Below are 17,062 nucleotides of genomic sequence, written 5' to 3'. Positions count from 1 at the left end.
CTTCGACCATCTGGAATACCCATCGACTGTACCTCATCAATACGCTGTAGAGGCAGTTCAGAACAGAGCTGCTCGCTTCATTTCATCCACTTATGACTTTTCTTTCAGTGTCTCGGCGCTAAAAACTGAACTAACCATGTCCTCTTTGCAGCTTCGCAGGAAAGTCTCTCAGCTGTGCCTTATTCACAAAATCTACTACCACATTCCCGACCTCAAAACCACTTTGTTATTACCCCTCGACCGAACATCTTCTCGCCTCAACAACGTTTGCACCATCAAACACACTTCTGGCTCTACGAACGCTTTCAATTGGTCATTCCTTTCTCAAGCCATCAGCCACTGGAACAGTCCCCCATCCTCCATTGTCACCATCTTGGACCCTGCTGATTTCTCCTCTGCAGTAAAACTACACCTTTCTTGGCCCATGTGATGGTGTGCGGGGCTAGGCAGATCAGTGAAAACACTTACGCACAGCGCTTGCCAGGCCAGACTTGTAAGTAGTTCAACTACTTTACTCAAGTTACTGTAGTTTAACTACTTTTCTGGGTAGTTTAGTAAATTTTAATTACATTTCTATTCTAGTAATCAGTAGTTTACTTTAACTACTTTTCCGAGTGACTTCCCCTCAAATTACAAATTACTTTCTAATTTTAGTGGTTGTTTTGCCTATCAACAGAGAACAGAGGTCGGAAGGTCAGCTGATATTTGCAGAGGGGGAAGCATGCGGAGTAGAAAAGGGGGGGATGGGAAGGAAGAAAGTGATTTAGATAGTCCAAAAAACCCCCAAAATGTTTACGAGCCCCCCCACTGCAACAACACTGCTACGAGGCGCGGGGAGCGAACAGACACGACGCAAGAGAGGTCGAGTAACTGTGGGATTAGCTCCGAATAGTGGCGTTTCTTTGTATTCCGAAGCTCAAGGAGACTTGACGCATTTGAAGAAAGGGCTTGTCTCCGCTTCTCTCCAATGTAGGAATTCTTGCCCACTACAGGAGGTGCACACACTGCTCCTTTTACGGTGCAGGCGATAGAACCCCTAACAACGACGCTCACGCCGGATGGGCTGCTCGTGTATCACTCGAAGCGCGTTAACCCACCCCCGCGCCTGCGTTCACGCCGCTTCGCGGTGACGGTGTGCGGCTGCTAATTACAAATCTATTAACCCACCTAGCCCCCCCCCCCCCCCCCCACCCCCCGTACACGCCGCTTTGCGGCGTCCGGTCGGCAACCCAAGCCCCGCTGCCCCCCATGCACTTCCGTAAATAGAGTCGATACGATTTAGTTTAGCGATGTTTCGTCAACAACATTCGTTTTTTTAGTGTTAATGGTAAAAAAGAAATGTAAATATCGCCAAATGCCTCGACAAAACAAAATGTTCGAGAAAAAAAAATAAAAAGAAGTAAGCCGGCCCACACCATAAATAGAACCCGGGTCTGACACGTATGAGGCAGACATCTCACCACTAAGTTACGCTACCTCTTCGGAAACTCGCATTGCATCCGCTGCCTATGTTGACGGCGGCAGCGCCTATCTCCATGCAAGCAAGCAAAACTTTATTTTGTGTAAGGGCCTACGTCCTGGTCTGGACGGCCCGTCCGGCCCATGTCTCGCGGATGGATTCCGTAAGGTTACCGTGTAGCCTTGTTCGTGGAGCAAGGCTTACGAACCAGCCAATCCGGCGTGCGTGAGCACCGTTGCTAGGGTTTGTATCGCCTGCGCGTTAAAAATATGCCCGCGCGGGTCGGGGGGCAGTGCCCTTGGTATTCCTTGGGCGCCACCGGCCTGTGTCTGCTCTGCCCAGTGGCGGCCGTTTCAGGGGGGGCAAAACGCATGCCTTGCACCCCCACTCTGAGAACTGGGGGGGCAAGTGCCCCCCTTGCCCCCCCGGTTGGTACGCCCATGTGCCTGAAGTAACCAAACAAAATATCTGTCCGTTTGCCGACTGCTTTAGTCTTTGGTCTTTAACCTTTAATTTTTGGCTCTGGAGAGCCGCGGCACCGCGGAAAGCAGCAGCCCGTACCACCGAGGCCCGCGGTGCCGAGTCTAGGGAACATGGTAATGTGATGAGTATATACGTGCAGGATGACGACGACATGGGTTGTTGGTATTGGGGAGGGTGGCAGTCCGATTCGCAGAAGTCCAGACTTCATGAAGGCGGGTTGGGCGGGTGAGCAGCGAGCTATGAGGATCTTGCACGCCGTTCGATCAGTGCATGAAGGAGCACCAGGAACATAAGGGCGCTATTGCTCACTGGGGTCCACTGGGGTCAAAGAATCATGCTTCAAGGAGGTAGTCCAGCCAAAGTAGAAGCTGCCGCCTCCAAGGAACCGAGGCCCAGGGCTCAGATTGAGAAGCCTCCGTCGCCCGGTGTGTCATCCTTCCAACGTCGTCGTCGTCATCTCGCATAGAAAAATTGAGCCCGCTGGCTTAGACAAGACAGCACCTGTTCCCACCGTTCAGGGGCCGTGAAAGGATTGCGGCCAGCGATTTCTCGAAGCAGCCAGAGGTTCTTGACCACCGTGAAACGTTTTCTGGGGGACGCCTTTTCAAAGGAAGTCTGCGCAGCTTCTTAGTGCAGCGAGGTTCATAAGGGTCAAGCGCGCTCCCAAGCATGATTTCAAATAGCGAGCACCCACCTTTCCAGAAAAGCACCATCTAGTGAACCTTTACTGAGAGTGGAACGTACTTCTCAAAATGGCGACGATAGCGGAGCTGACGCTCCACGCTCAAATCCCAGAGCGGGTCGCGCATGCGCGATGGCGACTCCGCTTTCCATAGAGCGGAGCGGGAAACCAAAAACGGTCTACTAAAACTCTCTATTATTGTATACGTAATGACAAAATCCCAATAATTTGTTTTCCTATCTGATTCAAGCTAGTCGGTCTGCTCATAACACTGGTCAAGCAAGAAAATTACAAAAATTTGAACTTTTTCATGACCGGTTTAAGATTTATTGTTAACATATCGTTATTTATTGCAATGGACTAACATTATAGATTTTGCCTCCATACTTTTTAAATGCAAACAGTTCTAACACACGGCTGTCCATTGCGCCGTGTTTTGTATATTCTTCTATAAATCTGTAATGGTCAGCGACCAAAGAGCTCACCCGCACATGTCAAGCTTATATGCGCCGCGGGGAGAAATGGATATCGAGTAGGAAGTGTCAGGCGTTGTGTCGGTTGTTGTGTTTGTGTACATGTCGGTGCTGTGTAGCTGTGTGCTGTATTGCCTGCGTTGTATGTAGGGTTGCTGTGTAGTCGTGGTCGTTCGCAGTGTTAACACACTCGTCTTTTTTTTTTTTAAAACAGGCTGCTAGAAATCTCGATAGGTGGCGCAAGTTACCGCCCGATTCTAAATAGTTTGCTCAAGTTATTTATCCATGTAAGTTCGGCATTCTTTTTTTTTTTTTTTTTTTTTGTCTAGCGGCTCGTTGAAGTTACCGACGCCGCCGACCGCCGACAACGCACGTACGTACCTTTGCAAGTAGCTACGTCCGCCGCTTGGAGACTTTACTGTGTATAAAAGACATCGAACGAGAACTAACGCGCCCTGTGTGCTTTCAATTCGGCTGAAAGGCGCACGGCTCGCTGGGCTCGTCTCTCGCCTGTTCTCGGCCGCTGGCCACCATGTTTCGTAAGGAACACGCTCGAAACAGTTTTGCGGAAGGCAGACACGGTGTAGCGTGTTAAGTTTACACAGCACCTCATGTGTAGACGAAAAACACAAATGGCCTCGTGTAAAACGAACACGTTTCGACGTGTCCGCTATGGGACAACGGTTTACACGTCTGGGCGTGTTATTTTTGCAAACAGTGTGTGTGAAACTAATGGATGATGTCAAATCAGTGAGTAATTGGTTTAGTCTCAACAGGCTGACACTTAATCCCACTAAGACTGTTGTAATGCCATTTGGTAAGAAGCTAAGGCTTTTTCATTTCTGTTACCAACTCGGCAATGCCCCATTGCAAAGGGTGGATTGCACTCGTGATCTTGGAGTTTATATACTCTCTTCTCTGTCATTTAATACGTATGTCAATAACATTTTCAACGCCTCTTTCCGTACGTTAGGTGTCATACACAGAATTACACGTGAGTTTTCCATGTCGGCCTGTACTATGCCGTTATACTTTTCATTAATTAGGTCTAAGTCTAACCTAGAGTTTTCCTCAGTTGTGTGGAATTCCATTGAGCGTACTCACCAAGAGTCGATTGAAAATGTCCAGAAACGTTCTTTTCGAATTTTTTACGATGGCTATGTTGGTCGCACTGTTTACTTTGAATATAGAAGACGTTTAGAAGAATACAATTGTTCTACTTTGAGTGCCAGACGATGCAACAGAGATCTCATATTTTTTGTTCAAATGCCTTCACGGAGTCATTGATTGCCCTGACCTAACTTTAGCGATAAATATTCATGTTCCGAGAAGATTTTTGCAAATTTCTCTTCCATTTTGTGTTAATCAATCCTTCCAAACCTGCCCCATGACACGCATTCAGGCCTTGTATAATACTTTCGATGATTCCTGCATTGAAGTTTTTAACCCATCTTTTACAGCGTTCAAGTTTTCTCCTGCAAATCTATAAATTTTTACCCATCTTTTGTAGCGTTCAAGTTTTCCCTTGTCACTATGTGGAATTATTCTTCCTTTTGCTGTATGTTAATTGTGTATCATTGCAAAGGCGAAAGCTGTTCATGAGCACAAAAATAAACAAATGAATGAATGGATGAATGAAAAAACAATCCCATTTTTTTTTTCTTCTTTTCAACAAGAAATTAACGACTTGTTTGTTTTTCTCCTTTCAAAGCAATCTAATTTTGGTTTGTCATCAGTCATGCTGTGAATTGCAAGCGTATGGTGTTAAAACCATGAAAACAAAGCACACAAAGGTGTTTGAATTTTGAGGAGAATGCCATCGACATGAACAATCAATGCCGCACAATTTTTTTCTTTTTTTTTTTTGTATGAGGGCTTTACTGCCCTGCAGCCATGCACGCAGAACAGACTGGAAGCCCAACTCCGAAAAGGTCGACGTTTCTTCGTTATGCAGTTAGGATGGGTATACCACGAACCAAATCCTTGCCTTATCTAAATCCACTACGAACGAAGCGGTTTCACGTTCGTACAAGTGAATTATCAAATGCCGACTTCTTTTTTCAGCAGAAATATATGTGGCATGTTTCTTTCTTTCGAAGCATCAGCTTTCTTTGAGGTATCTAAGAGTATTCGAGTTTTTGGTATCAGTTCCACATTCAATTCTTTACTCGGAAAAATAAGGTGTTCAAAGACACGAGACTTGAAGTAAAATGAACCCGAGTTGACACAAAATGTTACGTTACTAGGATGTGTCGGAAAGAAAATTAATATAATCTAGCTGACGATTCGAATGAAGCGAACGATATTCGATTTCGGTAGTCGAGCATCCCTGCATTACCTTCACGTTGTCTTATCTAACTAACTAACTAGCTTAAGACAGCAGTTCACCACAGCAGGTGATTTTTACTCGGGGCTTTCCGATGTAACCTCCGGGGTGTCGCAAGGTACTGTTCTTGGCCCTCTTCTATTTCTAACATACATTAATGATCTTCCGCAGTCGCTAACATCCTGTGTACGTCTTTTTGCCGACGATTGTGTACTGTACAGAAAGATCAACAACCCTGACGACCACTTACATCTCCAAACTGATATTGATCGGGTAGTTATCTGGTGCAACAAATGGCAAATGATCCTTAACGCACCAAAATGTAAACTTAATTGTTTCTTTCACCCGTAAACGCACAAATTCAGACTTCACATATTTACTCAGCAATTCGCCCATCATCGCAGCTTCTGGTTATCAGTATACCTCCGTGTCGAACTGGCTTCTAATCTTTCTTGGGTTTCCCACATTAACACGATAACCGCTAAAGCATCCCGTACCCTCGGTTACTTGAAACGCAATCTTAAATCTGCGCCCTCTCACCTCCGCAAATTATCCTATGAAACCTATGTTCGCCCGAAATTAGAGTACGCCTGCGCTATCTGGGCCCCTTCCCAAACCTACCTTATTAAACAAATCGAATACATTCAAAACCGAGCTGCCCGCTTCATTTCTTTATCATATTCGCGTTTCGACAGCGTGTCACTAATAGAGCAAAATTATTCTATCTGTCTACTGGAAACTCGACGTAACATTTCTCTCCTATGGTTAATTCATCGATTATGCCACAGCCCCGGTGGGACTTGGTTCTTGCATCTGGAACACCGGAACAAGGAATCACGTAATTTTAACACTAAGAGTTTTAAGCGCATCTTTGGGACATCATTGTCATTCAATAATTCTTTCCTGCCACGTGCCATCAAGCTCTGGAACGATCTTCCCGAGGCCGTTGTTTCAGTTTCCGACCCAGCACTTTTTCGTTCAGAGTTAACCACATACATTTTAGCTAATTAAAAATGTGTAACGATGTTATTTTCTTGTGAACTGGGCACTGCGCCTATATTTTGTATTAGTCGAGATGGTTAACGGATGTGTGTATTATTATTTTTTATGTCATTATGTGCTTTATGTCACCCAGCTGTGCAAATGTTTGGTTTATTTTGATGCGCGCAGGTGTGTATTGTTGTTGGTATGGAGTCGGCGTGCTCACTTCCATTCCTTATTCGTGTTAATCAGACTGTATAGTCCCCCCCCCCCCCCCCCCCCATGTAATGCCGACAGGCCTTTGAGGTACTTTGAATAAAAAATAAATAATAATTAATTTTGCTTCGTTTTTTTTTTTTTTGTCAAACATTACGAGAGGAAATCGACCGAAAGTGGAATAAGATAAGTTGAACGTGAGCGCGTTGGTTTTGAATGACTTGCTACAGAAAGAATCAACAAAAAGTACGGAGAAGGATTGACAAGATGTCCGCCACTGTCCGTCCTTTTTGTTCATTTTTTCTGTAACATGTAACAGAATGCAGTTTTCCACTAAAAAAAAAGTCGACGAACTTTTTTTTTTTTATAAATTGCAGTATATGCTTTTTTAAGATGCACGCATTGAACTTTTTAACCCGAACTTTCTGCGGTATTATACTCCAAAATAACTAGTGGTCCTATACAGCCACCATTAACAAAAGTATAAAAACTCCTCTAACAGCCCTAAGAGCTAGGGACGCAGCTGATCCTTTTCAGAAGTCCGTCAAGCAACATTGGCGGTCGCCATTGCTTGGACACGAAGCGCGTGATTGGATCCGAGTCTTCGCCGAATGCTGACGTCAACACCTCGTGTCCACTTCATGTTCGGAGTATGTAAGCGAGCAATGGCAGACAGGCCTTGGCGCGGACATTTGAAAAGGGTCTATTGCATCAAATATGATGCGTATATCTATTTGAAAATGGCCTGTTGCATTAAATTAGGCCCATAAGATACAATGCGATGTGTATATATCTATCCGCTATTTAAGCACCTGGTGCTTTTCATGCTGAATGCGTTCACGTGTGTGCTCTTATTTTCCTTCAAGCCAGACAAATAATTACGATACCTGCTTGGTTACTTCGTCAGCTCTCGCACCCCACACGCCCTTGATGCTACCCGCAATAAAAAAAACGCACTTTTTAATCCGCACCAAAAAAAAAAAGAAAAAAAAATGAAAGAAAGACGTATTCTTGTAAATAATTGATTACAAACAAGATCTTCTGGTTTGCCATGCTTGGTGTAGTGCGGGCAAGCATGTACTATCGCAAGCCCCCCAAGGTTACCTTCGCATACATAGTGGAGAGCACAGTTAAGATCATGGAGCCCAGGGTGTTTTTATACTGCATGAGAAGCGTAATGCACGACGAGAAACTACTTTTCAGTAGGGCTGGGAGATAAATCGATTACCTCTTCAATTAATCGATTATTGCTTTATTCGCGTTCAAGTTTTATAACCGGTTAATCGGTTGAACTCTGACGATCAAACTGAAACAAAACAAGAACAAATATTATACGCTTTCCTTAGATGGCACTCTTGTATTGGAAATAAAGAAGAAAAAAGCCCACGGATTTCAATTTTAACCGATTCCTGGAGTAGTCACGTGATTTTGGTCATGGATATATATAAAGTCATCAAGTTGGTTACCGGCGACGTTCTCGTTACTCCCAAAGTCGACGAGAGAGCCGCGCGTCGCGTCGTTTAGTGCAAGCGGTCCGACAGAAAAACCTGTGTTGCTTGTATGTTTATAGAGCCTTGATGTTGGTACGCCTAAACGGGTGACCTGCCTCATACGCAGTTGGTTTGGTCGAGGACGCATGACCAACGCTACACTTTAAAGGCCCGTTCACACTCTTGGAACCGAGCACGACCGGAGAGAGACGTGACCTGTTGAGACCTCTTCAAATGCCTTAGGACGAGAGAACACAATGGTACGCTGGCTCCATCTATGCGGCGACCCTGGAACTGCATTTCACAAGGGCGAAGGTTTTCCCGGATTTCGAGGTCAAATGTGCGTAATACCTGTAAGAAAGGCTCGTTTATAACGTTGACAAAAGTTTTCCGAGCCAAGAAGGAAAGGATAATGCGCGAGAGAAATAGAAAATATGCCGGACCGCCAAGTTTACACGGCTACCCAATAGATGGCGCAAGTGTGTCCTCTCGTTGTAAGGGGTTTCAAGGCGCCTAGTTCAAAGAGGTCGCAACAGTGTGAACGGGCCTTAACTGAAAAGTTCCTTGACAGGGAAGAGGCGCGGCGTATCTTTCGCCACTTATACTTGTTTCAGTATTAGACGCTTCAGACACTGGAGGAATACACCAATATGAAGGGTAACCGTTTGGTGAAATTTAAATTGAATGCAAGCGGCAGGGGCGATGTTTGCAACCCACAGCAAGGCGAGATTACATCTCACATGGTCACCTCAACGCCAAGGGTAAGTGTCTGTTTAGCGCAACAGTGACTATCGTGAACAAGCAAATGAGCTCGTTCCTGCCGGAGGATATCAACGAACTTCTCTGCACCCACAAGTGGAAATATAAAATATTAGTATTTTTGAACTGTTCTCAGAAACAGATCAAAGTCGAAATCGAAAATATATACATTGATTCGTTTATCACATAGTAAGAAGAAAAAAACAGCAATGGCAAGAAGTCCTCGCTAATATTGTCACGAATGGAAATTGACGAGGCGAAGATAACGGAAGAAACTAAACGTTTAATGGGGCGAACTTGTGCCAAAAACAAAAGAAACAGAAGAAAACAGCAGAGCGTTGCGGGCGTCGATGTCGGCGAAACCGCAGGATCGAGCGCAGGGGCGAGACTGACTCCGGGCTTGCCACGCGGAGCCCCTTTTGTACACGCGTGGGCTTCTGGAACAATCGGCGTAGAAGGTTCGGCCATTCTAACCTCGAACCAGCCCCCCCCCCCCCCCCCCCCCCCCCCGGCCTGGGTCTGGTATCTCAGCCTAGATAAAAAATCTAGCCAGTGCTAGCCTGGGATCTCAGGTCGGCCTGTACGATGCTCATCCAGATCAAAACGGGCAGGGGTGGAGATCGAACCAAAAATGGGCCGGGGTGGGAATTCCCGAGTTTTGTATATCATGTTCAGCCAATCAACGTGGCACATATCCAAGCAATACGTTCATGGGAATCTATGAAACGATTCAAGCCCTCCGAGGCTCCATCCAGTGGCTTAGCCGAACTATATAACCGAACTAAATCGCCAAAGCCGCCAAGACACCCTCTAGCCATGACAACGCACAGGCGCAGGCCGCTCGGCACCCGGCCGAGCATGAGACAGCGGCGGAGGTATACGCTCCTTTTCGGTTATCTGTGGTTATCCGACTATCTTAAGACACCGCCAGCCGGAATTCGCGCTTTTATGGGCTCGCTGATACACGGTACCGTAATTTTGGGTGACAGCGGGGACTCTGATTAGCCAGGCTTTACCACTCCTCGAGCCGCCCGACGACACCAGCAGTCGGCCGACGTCGGCCGCTGCGGCGTCGCACACGTGGACCGAGTGGCACCTTCGAGGCATGACCATGCTGCCCTCCCGAGGACTCGCGGCTCGGAAACGTGAGTGCGTTCTCCTTGGCTTCACTCCCGCTTCCAAGAGGGCCATCGCAGGCTCTAGATTCTTTCCCCTGTCCGAATCTACTTTTCCGCGGAACGCAGGTAGAACGTAATATTACTGTTACGATTGCGGGTAGAGATTGAGGGAGAGCTGAGATAAGAGCACGGGGACGTCGGAACACTCGAGGGTTATGGCTGGCATGGTTAAGGGCCAGCTGCCTTTGTCTCAACTCGCTGTTCGACAGCGTTCCAAGGCAAGCGTCGGACGCCCGGATGCCGACGCAGTCTTACCGCTTCCAGCGCGAGCTTCCGATCTTCGATCATGGCTTCCGCGTCTTGCGAGCCTCACACGTGCACGCGCAGCCACGCAGGTGCCTGGAACGCGTCTCCGCGATGGGTGTGTTTTTCGCGTCCGAAAATTGTATGGCAAATTGATATTGTGCGTTGCGTTGCATACGTGAAACGATCTTTGAGGAGTATTTTTGGTTATGTTACGGCATATACGTTCACGGCGCTTTTCATCGGTGCGTGAAGTGCCATGCTTGTGGCAGTTCCCGTAATCTGCCGCTAATCGTAGACTGATTCTTTGCTCGCCGCTTCTTCTTCGGGGCGAGCGGGCGTGCTGCGTGACAGAATTTGCTATCTGAATTCGTCTATACTGGGATCACCTGCACCTCGTGGCAGCACCGATACGCAATCGATGTCGCGTAATGTAAATTTCCCGCTAAATTTGGCGGGGAAACTGAGTTGGTGTATAGGCAGTGTGACGTCATGTCACGTGACGTCACAGGCCACGGCTTCATGAAATCCGGAGCAACCAGTCAAAGAACGTTTCGCGTCCAAAAAAAGTGCTCCCTGGATATCGGCCCAATGACGTCAAAGAAGTGTCACGCTGTCGACGTCCACGCTCCCTGCGGTGTGACGATGGTGGATGTGGCGGACGCTTGTTCTGCTGCGAGTCGCTCTCCAGTGCAGCACTGATGGCCTTGCCCACTGATCTCTATTGTAGTAGGCTGGATCGCGGATCGGGAGCCCGTCGGTGTCGCCACCGGCGGCCATCGCTTGACACCAGGCAATACACGCAAGGCCATGGGAGAGACGCACATAAGTAAGAATATTGAAGCATGTACGCAGTGCTCGGAGGCGAGTATTTTATGGTGTGCTGCGATCCTTGTGTCGAATGTTTGGAGGTCGAATCGGTATTTGTCAAACGTTCGAACGCTAATTAAAAAAATGCACTACATACACCTGAGCTGGAAGGCTTGCTGTCATAGTGAAGTGAACAAAGGAACTTTCCGTCTATGAGACCGTCCTCGGGGAAGCCCAGAAGTTTATGAATGACAAAGAAGTTTTATCTCGACAGAGGCTTTCCGGGAGTGAGAGAATTCCGCGTAGCAAATCCTTCGAGCTTGTCGTAACCCAACTCAACGAAACCGCCACCAACTCCGCGGTAACTGGAACTCTCGCCTCACTGAGCTGCACTACAGCGGAGTTACTCTGGACCAGAAAATATTTATTTATAAGAACTGCGAGGGCTGTCAGTTTTAATGTTTGTATGCAAGCTATTTGACGGACTTTTCGAAAAGCAGCCAAAAAGTAGCCGACAACACCTTAGAAACGAGAGAAGCGGCACTTTTTCTCGTTTTTCCCATAGAGTCCCATGCATTGGCTGGTGTCAATCAATGACCGCCGGTGGCGACACTCGGTCCCAGCTGCCGAGGCCGCGTTCCAGCCTACTACGATAGAGATCAGTGGCCTTGCTTTTTGGGTCACGTATCGTCCATTCACAGTTGTAAGCGACAGCGAGAGTGTTTGCGAAGGTATCCACAGGATGACGCTACGCTCGTAATAATCTATACGCGCATGCTTTAGTGCCCGCAGGTTGCTCTATATACTTCTTCTCGTGTATACGATAGACTGCTGCCAAAGCTATGGGCCTTCAAGATCACCCCCTATACCCCGTAATCTATTGTTGCGTTCAACTTCTCGGCATATTTTCTGAGCTATATGCTGTCGTTAGGTTGTTGAACATTAGGTCTATTCAATGACTCATTTGTATGCATCTCGTACAAAGCAGCTGTTTAGGTTCTGCAACCTTCACGAGTTAAGGTAAGCCCCAGAAACGAAAAGTCAATCGATTCGAAGTTTTTTTATTTCTCCGACGTGATTATCGTCAAGCTGTCACGTTGTTTCTAACTGGCTTGTGATTAAACCTGGCGGCCCCTCTAGTACATCATAGGGTAAGACGACTTATTCTAAATACGTTTCGACTTGGTAAACAGTTTAAATCGTTTTTTTTTCTTCTTCAAGCAGCAGTGGTAGATGTTTGTCTTAATACATTTGCATGAAGTAGTTGCTTCATCGAGGACACGTTGTTGCTGTCAATTTTTTTTTTAATATCTTCTATGATTGAAGGTGTCATTACGTGATACCATGAGTTATGTCGAGGTTAAGGCAAACGGTCACTGAAAAATGTTACGACTACTTGAGAACGAAGCTGTATCAGAAGTTAGAGTCGAAATTTGCTATAAAACACTCTCTGGGAGACAAACGCCGAGAAATCACCCCCGCCCCTAAAGTTTCGTTGTTCACTCGTAAGCTGACGATTCACGGGTGAACAAACCTGGACTGACTGGACCAGCCGGCTGCACCCTTTGGCAGTATCTGCGGCAATAACCTGGTCATATAACGCGAGACCAATGCTTGACTGGTCTATATATCTATAAGACACGTGCTGTCCGACTCCATTGTAAGCTTAGGCTTGAACGAATGGGAATAGTATCTCTGGTGCACGTTTTGAAGGTGCGACTCTTTTGACAGCAACGAGCAGAGAGGAACTTTGCTTCTCGTGTCAATCACAATTCAACATTTAAGATTTCTGGAGGCGTTGGACTCATTCATTTGGGCAGCACTTGGTCCTCGGACCAAAGAAAACATATGGTGTATAACTTCATGAACGAATAAACCGTAGTGCCTGAGGTCTATCTGAAGCGAGCTTGATGTTCGCGCAAGGCTCCATGTCATAAGTAGCAGTTGTAGTAGCAATGAGCAGTTCAACTGGGATCTCCAATACATACCGTGGAAATTAATTTTATTGTGACTTTTGTACCAAAGTGTTGATCTTCTCTCGAACCACGCCTGTACAAGTGTGGTCAATTAATGCGATAACGGCGGAATTTTTTTATCGGAGTGTTGCATTTTATAAAAGTTATCAGCAGAGGCTTAAATTTACAATTCAATTTTATACCATTAGTAAAAGGCATCTTTCTCTTGGGAAGAGTTTGACTGAGCATGAAATATAATACACAGTCGTTTGAGTCCAAGTGAATATCTTGAACTTCTTTTTTTCTACTTTTTTTCACGAAAAACAATTTTTATTGCATTTTCACTCTCCAAAATACCCTTCGCTATTAGCCATGACTCTGTTTTTACTGGTATGTCAGTATACCAGATCTGGAAATTCCAAACCACTAAAACAAACTCAGAACCTTGCGCTGTTTTAATAGAATGTTTATTATGCACCACCGACTACCGCACCTCCAAACAATACTGTCATTTTGAACACTCGCCTTGCGATAGCCAGCGATGATGGATAGATCATCATTGCATAAGGCGCAAGGAACCTAATATTCGTGTACCCTAACTTCAAATACCCGAAAGTTTCATAAGGAAAAGGGAAAGCTATAGCCAGAATGTAGGCCGCAAGACTATTGTCATGGAAAGGGAGCAAAAAACTCAGAATTGAAATATTACTGATGACAGCATAAACTTGCGTAGTTCAGCCTTCCCGTAGTTGTGGGGGACGTCGACGTTATCACAAGAATATCTCATAAAACAGGCCATGTTCAAAAAGCCAGCATCATGAAGAATATCGTCACCAAACACGCGTTTTCACCTCAAGGGGGTAGAAGAGCGTCCGGCTCCGTCGTAGAGTGTTCCTAATTTCTCCCATTATCTGATAAATTAAGACACTTGTATGTATATTTAAGATAGGTTATTTGTTCTTTGATCAAAGCGTACATGTTTTTTAACCCAAAACGCATTCATTTTTTCTCTCTCTGACGACAAATTTTTTCAGAAGAGCAGTTCACGCAACGGGTTAACTTTGCACAAAACTCGCACTTGAGATAACAACAAGTATAGCTGGATCTTTTGTAAGGAAGCTAAGAAGGGGAAAGGGGGAGGAGGGAAGCTTGATAACAGCTACGGCGCCACGTATGAAACATTTAAACGAAAATAACAAGAAAGAAAAACAAAAAGGCGGCACCATCGCTCGCCCGTTTCTACTGTTTGCCTGGGAAAGAAGCGGAACTCCGGTCTTATCAGTTATCCCCGTAGCCTCCGACCACGGTTCAACTCGGAGCCGCAAATTCTTTCTGGGGACTCCGGAGCGGTGGCCTTTATCTAATCTCGCTTGTTGACCAACCCTCTCACAGGGACGTTATGTCTCACGCTGGAAGGCGACGACGACGCCGACGACGACGCGCTCGGCTCAGCTCTAGCCCCGCTCCACGAGTTCGAGTGGAGAAGATGGTCTGGGGACAGAAGCGCGGTCCCTGCTATCTCTCCGGCAGAACCCTCTTGTAAACAACTCGGTTCAACTAAAAAGATTAGCTGCGGTTGCTGCTTCTCGCTGTGTAGAAGCGGCGTTTTCTGCGGGGCTCCACCGGATTCTCAAGAGTGCTCTCTTTCTCTCTCGAATCAAGTGCAACCCGAAAAAGTCACCAGCAAACTTTTTTACTTTTTTTTTTCTTTTTCACTCCGTATCGTTAACACGTGTTTGTGCAAAAGCTTATCGATGTGCAATGTCCAAGTTGGAGGGAACTGAACCAGATCAAGGGCGTGCGTACTTATCCTTCGACAAATTTATTCGAAATAATACTAGAAAATTGGTACGTTGTATATCGTGAGAGAACAGAACGCATCACGTTATGGTGTTCTCTGAGTGGCATTGTTAGCGCAAACACGACTTCGGCGTTGCTTTTGTTTTTCTTCTTATTTTGCTTCGAAAGGGTACTGGCGGTCATCATAATTTATCACAGAGCACTTTCCGCGACTAAAGTGGTTCTGATGACGGTTCTTTAAAACTAAAATAAAAAAAACGAAAAAATAACAGCGATGGTTTGTTTGGGCTAAGGGTGTTGCGGAGTGAACGAGCTAAGTGCAAAAATAATTGAAAAAAAAATATAAACAAACCGTGTGCAGTATCAATTTTTTTTTTTTTTTTTCAAAAAATATTTTTGTGTATAGTTTGTAGGCTCTGCGAATTATAGCTCTTCAAGATTCGGTAATCCGAAAGAGAGAAAAAAAAAAGTATGCCTCCTTTTTAAACTTGTGCGTTTCTATCAAAAAACAAATAACTGACATTAAATGCATATACATTAATATTAATCTAAACTAACATTCATCTTGAATGAAATAGAATAAATTAATAAAAAAAAGTACTTTAACAGATTCAGATTGTCACCGGGCAAATCTATTTTGCAATGTTAACTCGAGCAGAAAGCTTTGAAAGCGTGATCGCAGAGATAAGGCATACCAGGGCATTTCCAAAGACAATGTGAATCTTGCCCCTAAAAGAGAGGATAATAATTCAGCAGGCGTTAGTTCTTTTTTCCGTATTTATACGGCAGACCCTTCCAGACTTGTCATAGTTCTTGCTGATTTTGTTGTTAGTGATGCGATAGAGTACTGTGCAATTTTTTTCTGGAGACTGATATTACCAGGCCCTGCGTTGATAAATCATTACAAACTAATGAGGAGTACTGTTATCTAGTATAGATAAGATATATCACCGGGTAAGGTAAGCTGTGGATAAGATTGAGGACCTAATCAGCTAAAATCAGTAAAACCACGATGTAGACCAGATAAACGCTTATCAGAGTGTGTTCGATTAACATTCTTGAGATTGAGACTTTCGCAGAGCAGAAACCGTTCAAACAAGGCTTTTTTAAGTTTTTTTTTTTTTGTTTTTCTACGGAGAAAATATGAAAACTCTCACAATCTGGTGTACTGCACTCATTTGAAGCTAGACAAATAAAGAAAAACAGAAAAGCATACAACGTCTCCCTTGAGATGCTGTGTAAGTGTGTGCGTTTTTTTATGTCTGATAATTTTGCTGTGTCTTTGATTTTATGAATATTTTCCTAGCCTCGGGGAACTATAATTGTTGTTTACATATTTTTTTTCTTGATTCTATACACGTCTTCGTAAAGCACTACCTCAAGTAGGCTTACAACTTGCCTCAAGTCTACCACCGTGCTATCTAAATCTATCTTCGGGTGGTTGGAGACCAACTGAGTAATTAACGCATCAAGCAGCCGACTCTCACAAAAATGTTATTTTGTGCCTGGGGTGTCGGGCTTGTTTAGAGCTTTGATAGAAAAATTGGGGTCAACCCTCGTGAGGTCACATGGTCAGCAGCCGATGACCGTACTTGCTTATCTTTGCAAGGCAACATCTTATCGAACGGCTTTCGGAGTCCTCATCGCTTATCGCGATAAGGCGATAGGGGAAACGTACGTGCCCCAACATAAAGTGATCATTCTCAAACAGGAACTCTCCTTGAAATCACTTTCGCGTGATTGCACAATTAGCAGCCATGCAAAAACAACGAGAGCTTAAATACTTCAATCACATTTTGGTTTGAAGGTGTCTTGTTTTTATTTTTGTATATTTTAATATTTTGGCGAAACTAGTTTCCTGGGGGAGTTCGAATGCTGCTTTATTAACAACGATGTTGGAAAAAAAAAACTTTTTGCAAAAATCGAGATACTCTTTCAGCTCGACTCGAATTCGCGTTCGATGTGTAAACGCTAAAAATATTTCTTCCTTTTATTGTTGCGCTATTTACGGAATTATAAATTTGCATTACATATCATTAAAAACAACGCTGTTTGGAAACAAACTCTGAAACATGAGTTCGTAGCAGTTATAAAATATTATATGACCATTAAGCTATGGCGCCGCCAATATTTTTACATGCGTAATGTTAAAATGTATACCTTAAGCTATTTTATATCGATCATATTTTCATAAATTTAATTGCCAC

General features: G+C 44.9%; 1 protein-coding gene across 8 annotated transcripts in view; it reads right to left on the bottom strand.

The window, feature by feature from the left end:
* Positions 1-17,062, bottom strand: part of LOC8024827 (transcription factor GATA-5) — a 132,064-nt gene that overhangs the window by 94,515 nt on the left and 20,487 nt on the right. The gene's annotated exons all lie outside the window — the stretch shown is intronic.

Source organism: Ixodes scapularis, unplaced genomic scaffold (genome assembly GCF_016920785.2).
Source record: "Ixodes scapularis isolate PalLabHiFi unplaced genomic scaffold, ASM1692078v2 PGA_scaffold2__306_contigs__length_199485367, whole genome shotgun sequence".
NCBI lineage: Eukaryota > Metazoa > Arthropoda > Arachnida > Ixodida > Ixodidae > Ixodes > Ixodes scapularis.
Note: the sequence above shows the minus strand (reverse complement) of the source record. Positions and strands in the feature narration are given on the sequence as shown.